Genomic DNA, 12,175 nt, shown 5'->3' on the forward strand with positions numbered 1-12,175 from the left:
CTGGTCGCAGGAGCATGCTCCTGCGACCAGCGACCATTAGGCAGTGCACACGGGAGCGCGCAGCTGGCGATTTATCGCCACCTGCGCTCCAAATCACTGGCAATATGGTCGCTCAGCGACCATATTCCCAGCGATTTCACACAATATTGCTCCCGTGTTTACACACCTTAAGATATATTTTGTCAGAAAGAGTGAACTAGAATAAGGGCCACAGTTCCTGCTAGAGCCTGCACAAAAATAGCCCTGGTTACTACGCAATTAATTGTTAGCATTTTTACAAACAATTATGGGGGGAATTTACTAAAGGAAATTTGTAAAAAAATAGGTATATTTGTATTTAGAAATACACTTATTTTTGACATTTACTGTCCCGAAAATACGGCAATTCATATTCGTATTGATGTGCTATCGATACAAATACGAATTGCCGTATTTTCAGGATTGTAAATGTCAAAAATAAGTGTATTTATAAATATAAATACACCTATTTTTTACAAATTTACCCCTATATGTGTTTTTTTAATACTATAACATCTCCCATCAATACCTTGACTGGCTATTCTGGAGCTGCCTTACCGATGCTTTCATATGGAAATACTAGTAAGCCTGCTCATAGATAATGCTTGTAAGCTAGTCTGCTACCTTGTCATTGCCTCTGTGTTTCTGTATGTGTGAGGGAGAAAGAGATGTAGTTTAATTTACTGCCAACAGTTGGCAGTGTTTCAGAGACACACAATCAGACTAGACATATATGAAGATGATTATGACTGAATATGATCCTTTGGTAACTGGTACAAGTGTCATTGACCGTACACAGTACAGATATGGGAGTGTTAGGTGATAAATTCTTCCTGACACACATTCATAAGGGGAGGAAAGTATTAGATACCGCTTAATGATTTAATTCATGATGATACATCTATATGAACATTCATACATTTGTTATTCAAATAAGAAAAAGTGTAAACCTATAAATGCATCAACTGAAATTATGATTAGAAAACCGTAATTGTTTTGTCTAATTATGTCTGATCACTATGTTGCATTGTAACTTCTTCTTTACTTATACTTCTTTCACACTGCCAATATGTTTCAAAAACCGGTATTTTTAAACGGTATTTAAAACGGGTCTGAGCCTTCACATTGCAGTAGATTACAGTTTTAAATACCGTTTAAAAATACCAGTTTTTGAAACGTATAGGCAGTGTGAAAGCAGTATAAGTAAAGAAGAAGTTACACTGCAACCAGGGCCAGCGCTACCCACTCAGCAGCTCCTGCAAAGCAGGCAGGCGCCATGCTGAAAAGGCACTGTCTCCCTCCCTGCTCTGCTAAAGCTGCCTCAGCCCTCACTGTCACTGCCTCCTGCACACCGTCCGCGGGTGGGCGGCAGTATAAAGATTTGCTCCCTGCACCCCAAGTGCACACAGCCTGCAAGCCGCCCGCAGTGCCTGTCTGACAACGGGCGGCAGTATGGAGAAGCTGAGCAGCTCCCTGCACCGCGCACACACTGTCCTCCTGCGACCTGCCCCCTTTTCCTCACGGACACTTGTGCTGAGGCATGTAGAGCTGTCTGTGAATGCCTGGATGACATGTCATGTCCGGATCCGCCCCCTACCCATTGCTCCCTGCGCCTGACAGCTGTCAATCAAATGACGAACAGGCAGCAGCGCCACCTCCCCTTCCTTCCCTCTTCTCAGTGTGCTGTGCCAGTGCCACTGCCAGTCCTCAACACTCCGGCCCCTCTATCTCCTCCCCTCTTCTTTCATCTGCTCCTTCTCTCCCCTCATTTCCCTCTCCGTCACGAGAGGGGTGTAATAGCGTTCCTCAGCGTCCTGCCTATGCAGATAGAAGAGGAGGGACTGCACAAGAGTTAAACAGCAAAAGAACAGTGAGTCTTTTATTATACATGTTTATTACAATTTAATAATTAACAACAAATGTCTTTGGCGTTAGGGAATATCTTAGTGTGTACCGGGCCAATTCAACTTCTGCTGCCTCCGTGCTGGAGGGTTGCCAACCTCCAAAATCCAATAGAACAAAAAACAACTAGCAAGGGGCACTGAAGTGAATAGAAACTTAATGTATTTAAGTAAAATTTATTGGTACACAAATACAGTAAATTCTGTGCAAATGCACACTAATATAAATCATTTAAATCTGTTAACACAGCCTACACATGAACATTTACTACAAATTGAAAAATAATAGAAGATAATAAAAAAATCGAAAAATAAAAAATGTAAAGAATTAAAAATAAATTAAATAAAAATAAAAAATGAAAAAGGGGGAGGGAAAACAATGGACAGACAAATAAGCAGCACTGAATTAGCAGCCTATATAAGGCACAATATCTTGTCCATAAGTGTGATAAAATTACCCGCGTCCGGGTATAAGAATAAATCCTTAAACTCGTGAGGCTTAGTTAGGGATATCCATAGATTAAAAGAATTCAAGTTTTGCTAGAATATTGAGCATATCCGATATTAAATGATCAGGGCCAGGTGTCTGGTAACTTGCATGATACAGTATAGCAGCAGTGTGTTTTATATTACCGGTCCTTTTTGGGGGCTGAACAGCGCTGGTTGGGTGAAACGTCCTCGCCTGGACCTGAGACACGGAGACCCAGTGTGGACGATGCGGCTACAGTGTGAGTAGCACCACTGCTGTGGGTGTCTCTCCGGCGCGTCTGTCAGCGTGTGGAAGACGTAGCCTTGCTGTATCCCGGCGGCTCCTTGCCGTTTGTGCACCGGACTCTCGTGGTGTAGCAGCACTTTGGGGAGCTCTGCCACTGCTCCACCTGTGCTATGATGTTACCACACACGGGACCTGTTAGATGGTGTCGGTGAACCAGGCGGCCAAGCTTCAAGATATTGTGCCTAATATAGGCTGCTTATTTGTCTGTCCATTGTTTTCCCTCCCCTTTTTTATTTTTTATTTAATTTATTTTTCATTCTTTACATTTTTTTTTTTAGTATTTTCTATTATTTTTCAATTTGTAGTAAATGTTCATGTGTAGGCTGTGTTAACAGATTTAAAGGATTTATATTAGTGTGCATTTGCACAGAATTAACTGTATTTGTGTACCAATAAATTTTACTTAAATACAGTGGCAGGTATTCAATGCTGTTTGCGAGTGGTGACAGCGAGCAGGGCTTCCTGCTCGCTGTCACCACTCACCCTGACAGCATTCAACACAGCCTCCACATCCGCCAATTAACCCTCGCTCCGTTTTTTGAGCGAGGGGGAATTGGCGGATGCGGCTCCAGAAGCAGCGAGACCCGCGGCTAAAAACTGCGAGTTTTCTGCAGTAGCCGCGGGTCTCGCTGTTTTGGGGAATTCTTGCCGTCCTGTGACGGTGAGGATTTCCCCAGAACGTTGAATAGAGCGAGCGGCCGGCGCGGTGGTTAAACAGCGAGGATCGCTGGTTTTCAGCAATCCTCGCTGTTTAACCCCCTCGCCGGCCGCTCGCTGCGGCATTGAATACCCCCCATTGAGTTTCTATTCACTTCAGCGCCCCTTGCTAGTTGTTTTTTGTACAATTTAATAATTGTAGGTTTTTTTATATTAATTTAGACACTTTTTAAATAATGGGCTAGTTTATGTGCCTAAAGGTGGCCATACACGCTGCAATAGCAGCGTGCTATGCGATGTGCGCTCCCGCGGGCATCGCATTGCACAGTACAAAAAGTATGTGCTGCTCATACCTTTTGTACTGCTTTCGGATCGCATCGCACACACATTGCATGCATGCCGTGCGATGTGATCTAGCCCATAACGTATGCGATTCTCGCAGCGTGTATGGGCACTTTTAGTGCCTGCAACATTTTGCCGACACAGCATAGTGTATGCATACATGTACATGCACCTGAGATCCTCCATAGGATTGCATGTTGCATACGTTCCCACAATCGGGCTGCAGCTTGTTGCAAAGACAAGGCGCAAAATTTTGGTTTGCAGGAGGGCGCCGGACACCCTAGCACCGGCCTTGGCTGCAACATAGTGATCAGACATAATTAGACAAAACAATTGCGGTTTTCGAATCATAATTCACATCAGTCAACTCGTTTAATCCCCTGAACATGTTTCAAGGCAGAATGCAGGGGACAGCCTATCACAGGTCTGTAAACTGTTGGTTTTACTAAATACCGTTTCAGAGCCATTCTCACTGCATAAAAACAGCTCTGAAACGTGTAGGACTCTGCTTTTTAAACGTTTTGAAATACTGGTTATCTTTAACCGATAAATCAACTCTGGCGCTTTCCCACTGCAGCCTTAAACCTTTTGAAATGGGAAAAAAACAGCAATATATCGTTTAACAAGTGCAGTGTGAAAGGGGTATTAGAGGTCATATGCAGCATTAGGATGCCACATGCCAGCATCGGATTGCTTGCATTCAGCAATGTGAAGATGGCCATACACTACTGCAATGTATTGCAGCAGTGAACGGCCACCTGACCCCCTTGAGCTGGCCAGGACTTTACTGGGTGTCAGGATCGCATGCAGTCCTTTCACTTGCGATATATTGCATACAACCCTGTTCCCTGTCGCTGGGAGGGGGCCGAGTCGGAGGTCAAATGGACAGCAGGTCCGGTGCGTATGGGACCATGCATCACACCCAAGGGGAATGCAGTGGTGTAGCTAGGTGCCCGGAGCAAGGGCATGTTTCGAGCCCCCCCCCCCCGATTTGTAGCAGGTGGGGCTCTTGCGTGGCGAAAAAGGGGGCACGGACTACCACATACCATGGTACCGTGCTTTATTAAGCCGTCGCCCAAAATGCCAGCGACATAACATAGCACAGCCGTTTTGCACCTTATATACATCACCGCCAAGAAAGAGATAAAACTCACTGGCACTTAGAGGGCTGGCAAAATGGATGGCAGGTCAAGTAGGGATTTAAATATAATTCTAAAAAAGCGACAGGGGGTTGGAGCGTTCAAAAAAGCTCCATTGCACACCCACACTCACACTAGCAGTCTGGGCACTTCATTAATTGAATCTCCAGCTGATTCTCCACAGCAGCCCAGGATCCCAGCCGCTTACAATATAAGACAGATCACAGCCGGCAGCTTCCCCAGCAGCCTGCTGCAGTGCATGCTCAAAGCCTGGGGGGGGGGGGGAGAGGAAGCAGATGTGACCATAGCATGCCGCAATGAACAGGTGCTGGGTGGGGGTGGTTCTGGACACTGACTTGTGACAGGGTTTCTGTCCTCCCTATCTGCCGCTCCTGGCTCCACCCCCAGCCGGTGACTCCAGCGCTGCGCTGCCACGTTCCCGCAATGCTGCCGTCCTCTTCGCTGCCGTGCTGCTGCCGCCCATGTCCATCCTGCCACACGCGCAGGGGGGCCCAGACTGTAGGTCAGTCCCGGGCCCCAACATTTCTAGTGGCGGCCCTGGGCACAGGGTGAAATCGGCCCAAATCGGACAAGTTTATGGGCACCATAAGTTTCACAGACACCATCCCTCTGATAACTGATGCTATTTCATGCCATTTAAAATGAATATATAGTAGGGATGGCCATCGTTGCCATTGCCACTGATGATTGACATCGATGGCAATAGTGCCACCAGACATCGATGGCAGCATACTATGTAATGTATGACCATCGATGGTTTTACCTATCGATAGTCATCCATTTTCTATGACTGAATAGCCTGCGGGCCAATCAGAACCCAGGGACGGGGCTTCACTGGTGTCATGAACTAGGTCGACATAGCTAAGGTGGACAGGGTCAGAAGGTTGACACAAGCATTAGGTCAACAATGGAAAGGTAGACAGTCAAAAGGTCGAAATGAGTTTTCACATTTTGTCCTGAATGTCGACGTAAGTTGACATGGACACCGTATCAGTGTACCACGTCCCCTTACATGGTTCGCTATGCTCCAATGCTTCGGGACCAAAAAATGTCGACCTTTTCACTGCAGACCCACTGTCGACCTAATGCTTGTGTCTAATGTACGTTGAACTTCATAGTGTCGATGCTTATGACCCATACTAGTCCCTGCGCGAATCCCCCCCCCCCCTCCCCATGAATCTGCACCCAGGAATGGTGATCGGTGCGCTCTGGTCATCTGGACTCCTATGCTGCAGCAGTCACCCCTTTACTGAACAGATGATGGGGTCACAGCAGGAACTTATAATTGAAGCTCACTGACCATTGGGTGCAGGTAAGTGTTACTGGGATTTTTTTCTGCAGGGTCCAGATCTGCGCACAGCCTGCAGACGGGGAAAGCTAGGAACCAGAGGGAGTCCCAGATAATGCTATTTTAATATAGAACAGGGCTGTATCTAAATATTGTTGGAGAGGATGCGGATGTATTGGCTCTATCCTCCATATATTTTGGGAATTCCCGATGTTGCGTCCGCTGTGGGCTGAAGTACTTTCCCTCATAGAAGAGGTCTTGGGGATGAGTGTGCCTACAGACCCTGTGGTAGCACTGTTCCATCACAATACACAACTTCTCCAGGGGCATATTCTGGTCTCCACGAAGGCTGCTCTCGGACAGCTCTGGAAATCACCCTCTATACCTGACATACAACATATTGGTAATAAAGTTAATAAACATTTTGTTTTTGAGATGGCTGACTGTAAGTACTCCTCCTCTGCCTCATCAATCCATATCAAATGGCTCAGATGGAGTGAGTAGAGAAAGGCAGGGTCTCCCCCTCACAGATCATGTCTATATTGCTATCCCCTACCCAAGTCAGTGATACAGGAGCTGGTTAATTACGAGGTTTATTTTATTTTTCCATATGCTCTACTGATGAATGTGTCACAAATCTGAGGCACCCCCCCCCCCTGTATTTGTGTACCTGTTTCCTTGTGTTTCTGTTTTGTTGAGTTCATTCCTCCCCCCGGTATCCGGACTATTGTTAGACAGCACTTACATCGACAGCCATTACATCGACACCATTAGTTCGACAGCTCAATAGGTCGACATGGTTTTAGGTCGACATACCATTAGGTCGACATGTCATTAGGTCTACAGCTTATTAGGTCGACAGCTCATTAGGTCGACAGCTCATTAGGTCGACATGTTTTTAGGTCGACACTACCATTAGGTCGACAGTGTCTATGTCGACAGTCAAAAGGTCGACATGGGTTTTTTCACTGTTTTTTGAGCTGACATGTGCCGAAAGGCGGTATTTCATACCCTACTATCCACTAGGGAGTGGTGGGAGAATAAAATAGTGTGCCGAGCGCAGCGAGGCACCGTGCCCGAAGCATCGCGAGCGATGCGAGGGGCTGCGGTACACTTCAAACTGTGTCCATGTCGACTGTGTCGACATTTCGGCCAAAAAACAGTGAAAAAACCCATGTCGACCTTTTGACTGTCGACATAGACACTGTCAACCTAATGGTAGTGTCGACCTAAAAACATGTCGACCTAATGAGCTGTCGACCTAATGAGATGTCGACCTAATGACATGTCGACCGTCGACCTAAAACCATGTCGACCTATTGAGCTGTCGAACTAATGGTGTCGATGTAATGGCTGTCGATGTAAGTGCTGTCTAATATCCGTCCCAGACCCCTCCCCCCCCCCCATATCCTTTCTCTCTAAAAAAAATAAAATAAGTTAATACAGTTTTCTTGATTTCTTGGACATCGTATTCTGTTTCCTTTATTCAACTGTAGCTATCTGTTACTGATTATGGTATTACAGTGCATTTACAATGTAATTGTGATACACTTTGCTGTCTGACTTAATACAAATTTATTTTGGAAAAAAAAGATATAACAGGGCTCCCTCTGGTGTTTTTTTTACCTTTTTAGTTAATTTGGCCAGACCTGTTGTTACCAACGTTTCAATGCGGGTAGTATTTAAGTGTTCTACAACCTCACCACGACGTCTCGGCATGCCGCACAGCAGCGTGGCTGCAGCGGCATCTCTTGATGACGTCACCCACTGTGCGCCCGTCACCATAGTTACAATCAACAATACTGTGAACAGATAACCTGTAGTTCAGCAATCCAAATACAGTTTGCAGGATACCACATCTTTGCTGCTTGCTTTAAACAAGCTTACCAATATTCCATCTAATTACCTGTTGCGCAGTATCAATGTTAGTTCCCTGTACACTTGTATACCACATGCAGAGGGTATAGGTGCTACTCGTAAATTGATTTCCAGAAGTCCACATTACAAAGGGCCTGATGTGGAATTTTTATGTTACTACTAGTGTTCCTGCTAAGCTGTTTTAGCGGAGCGCTGCACCCTGCCTGATTTTTAAAGGGCAAAATTCGCCCTGCCCCTCTGGCAGTGCCCCGCTAAAACAGCCTGCCTTCCTCCCTGCAGGTGAGACCGGGGAACCTGGAGCCGCTGTAGATAGCGATGCCCGGCACTTCCCCAGCAGTGCAAAGTCCCTTTTGGTCACAGCGTGGCCATGCCCCTTTTGTGACGTCGGCAGCACGGGACCACCCAAAATAGTGTCGTCGGCGGGCCCGGTCCGCCCCCTTCACGCTGCCCCCTGTGAAGAGGCGCCCTGCCTGCCCTATTTCCTAGATGAAACACTAACTACAATATAGGTGGCGCAGACACTGCTGTTACTATAATACAGGTGTCGTAGACACTGCTATTACTATAATACAGGTGGCGCAGTCTCTGCTGTTCCTATAATACAGGTAGCGTATACACTGGGGTTCTATACCCTGCTGTTCTATCCAAAGGGTCTGCTATTGTCTATTTTAATATTGTGTTGTTATAAGTTATTTTATTATTGTGGTCACTAATTAGCTGTGCAGCATATATTGTCTTTTAGATTTTTTTATTTTTTTATTTTTATCACTTTCAGTAATAAATCTATACCTGTTAATTAGTACTCTAAGGGCTATTTCACATGCTCCGGCTCCTGCCGGGCGACGACCAGGGGCAGATTTAGGGATGAGGGCGCCCCTAGGCACAACAATAATGTTTACTAAGTAGGACAGTTTATAGGGGCAGTATCTGCATGTAATATCTATTTACACTCTATTTAAGATGGAATATAGTACAGTACAGTGGATATTTTGCAGTTATTGGTACATTTTGGGCTGACAGTACTATCACAGGCATCCAAGTGCCGCCCCCAAACATGTGCCGCCCCTAGGCCGGTGCCTCACGTGCCTAATGGGAAATTCGGCTCTGGCGACGACACCCCGCACGGTGAAAAGCCGTGCCGCACACCGTAGTTAATAATGGACACAATTGTGTCCATTCAAACGGGACGGCCTTGGCCCGGCCGCCCTGGTTGCAGCCAGATCCCACCACTGGAAGGGACGGCTGTCGGGCTGTAGCCATCCCCACCATTCTAAACTCCTGAGTGCGGCACGGCTTCTTGGCCGTGCGGGGCTTCGCCACCCGGCAGGAGCCGGAGCGTGTGAAATAGCCCAAACTCTGCACAGTTTTGTCCTTTCTACTGTGGTTTTTTTTCTCCAAAGTTGGGACGATGAGCGGTCCTAAACAAAACAGCAGCATTGACTAGACTACATAATGTTACAATTCAGTATTTATACTGTAATACCTTAAGATAGTGCCACCAGATTTTTAGCACTGGACTTTTGCTTTACGATTTTGTTTGTCCTACTATAATACAGGTGGCACAATCTCTGCTGTTACTAAATACAGGCAGTGCTATCTCTACTGTTACTTTAATACAGGTGGCACAATATCTACTGTTACTATAATACAGGGCGCCTCTTCACTGAGGAAGAGAGGGATCTAGGTGTCACTATTTCAGGGGACTTAAAGGCAAGTAGGAAAATGTGACAAAGCAATGAAGAAGGCAAGTCAGATGCTTGGTTGCATAGGGAGAGGTATCAGCAGTAGAAAGAAAGAAGTAATAATGCCTCTGTATAGGTCATTGGTACGACCTCATCTAGAATATTGTGTTCAGTTCTGGAGGCCATATCTCCAGAAGGATATAAATACATTAGAGACTGTACAAAGAAGGGCAACTAAAATGGTGCATGGCCTACATCACAAAACGTACCAGGAAAGACTAAAAGATCTTAATATGTATACTTTAAAACAGAGAAGGGAAAGAGGGGACATGATAGAAACTTTCAAATATATCAAGGGTTTTAACAAGGTGCAGGTGGGAGACATTCTTCACAGGAAGAGGAGCAACAGAACACGAGGACATGCACTGACACTAGAGGGAGGAAGATTCAGGGGAAATGTGAGGAAGAATTACTTCACAGAAAGAGTAGTAGATAAGTGGAATAGCATCCCATCAGAGGTGGTAGAGGCAAATGCAGTAGTACAATTTAAACATGCTTGGGATAGGCATATTGATATCCTTACAAAAAAATAAGGATCAAATATGGTTTGAGGTAACATGTTTAAAAAAGGGGCAGACTAGATGGGCCAAGTGGTTCTTATCTGCCATCAAATTCTATGTTTCTACAGGTAGTGCAGTCTTTGCTGTTACTATAATACAGATGGTATATACACTGCTCTTACTATAAAACAGATGGCATATACACTGCTGTTACCAGGGCCGGACTGGGACCAGAAATCGGCCCTGGCATTTTGAGCCCACAGGCCCACCCGCAGTAGGCGGGACCCTTGCGTGGCAAAATGGGGTGTGGTCTCATGGAAAGGAGGCGTGGCATCAGATAAAGGAGGAATTACACGTTATGGAACACACCATAAAGCCCATTACAGAATATGACACAATCTGGACCCCCATATAGCTGGTCCCCCTGTATAATAACAGGACACAACAGGCTGCTCCCCCTGTATTATAATAATAACTGGACCCCACAGGCTGATCCCTATATAATAACAGCCACAACAGGTTTCTCCTCCTGTATAATAATAATAATCACAGGACACCACAAGCTGGTTGGTTTGGTTACAGTAAATGCTGTAGTAGGTGTGGAATGGGGGGTTGATAGAGTCAGGCTGTGAGGGGGGGTGTAGTGGCTACTAACCTGGCACTCTGACTGCAGATACCTCCAGTGCAATCCTCCAGTTCCCGGAATCCCTCTCATGCAGCCTGTGCTGGTGGTGTCAGAAGATGCTGGGGATCCGCACTTACTGGTGACAAGCTGCACATGCTATTCCTACATGAGTCCCCGCACACACTGCTTCCCGGCCTGCAGAAGAGATCGGAAGAGTACTGGAGCTGTGAACTGTCACTCACACGTCCCACAAAGGTACAGGGAGGAGCTGCGGCAGCCGCTGGCGGATGTTATCGGTATTCGGTCTGGATATCCGCAAGAGGTGCGGATAGGGGGGTTTATTCTAGTTCATTCTTGTAACATGTGCAGAGAGAATTAGATTTGGGTGATTTATTTTGTTTCTGTGTAGGGAAAATACTGACTGCATGATTTTACACTGCAATATAGATCTCACTTTGAAGAAAAACCCCACCCAAATCTAATTCTCTCTGCACAAGTTACATCTGCCCCACCCGCAGTGCACATGGTTTTGTCCATCTAAGAAGGATTTTGTCAGAAAGAATGGACTAGAATAACCCCCAGGGTGACCAACTCATCCCTTTAATACGGGACATATTAATTACACAGGTTCTGTGGCAGTTTAAAACCAGGTGAAATGGAATCTTGAGGTGTGGCAGTTTAAAACCAGGTGAAACCCAGCCGCAGAACCTGTGTAATTAATATGTGTCCCGGATTAAAGGGATGAGTTGGTCACCCTAGGTGCGGACATGGTGTCATCCCCATTGAAGGCCACACCCCCCGCTAGTGACGCCACTGCATCCGGCCCACAATACCTCTCTGTAGCGGCCTCCTGCACTAGAAATGTCCTCAGTGCAGGAGGTCGGCAGCTATGTTTTATCTGGTGGCCATTTGCAGAGCAGAAATTCGGCCCACCTGGCCAGCCCGGCCCTGGCTGTTACTATAATACAGGTGGCGTAATCTCTGCTATTACGATAATACAGGTGGTATATACACTGCTCTTCCTATAATACAGGTGGTGCAGACACTGCTGTTACTATAATACAGATGGCATATACACTGCTGTTACTATAATACAGGTGGTGCAGTCTCTGCTGTTACTATAATACAGGTGGTGTAGTCTCTGCTGTTACTATAATACACGTGGTGCAATATCTGCTATTACTATAATACAGGTGGTGCAATCTCTGCTGTTACTATAATACAGGTGGCGTATACACTGCTGTTAATACATACCTCCCAACTTTGTGTGACCAGCAGGCGGGTCGCTG

General features: G+C 46.0%; 1 protein-coding gene across 1 annotated transcript in view; it reads right to left on the reverse strand.

The window, feature by feature from the left end:
- The window catches only part of LOC146035427 (ceramide kinase-like), an 85,191-nt gene extending 74,129 nt beyond the window's left edge, over positions 1-11,062 (reverse strand). Inside the window, exon 1 of the mRNA XM_083158860.1 lies at positions 10,917-11,062. The gene's annotated coding sequence lies outside the window, so the exon portion shown is untranslated. The remainder of the gene's footprint in view (positions 1-10,916) is intronic.
- Positions 11,063-12,175: the final 1,113 nt, after the last annotated feature.

Source organism: Crinia signifera, chromosome 9 (assembly GCF_055691185.1).
Source record: "Crinia signifera chromosome 9, ASM5569118v1, whole genome shotgun sequence".
Lineage (NCBI taxonomy): Eukaryota > Metazoa > Chordata > Amphibia > Anura > Myobatrachidae > Crinia > Crinia signifera.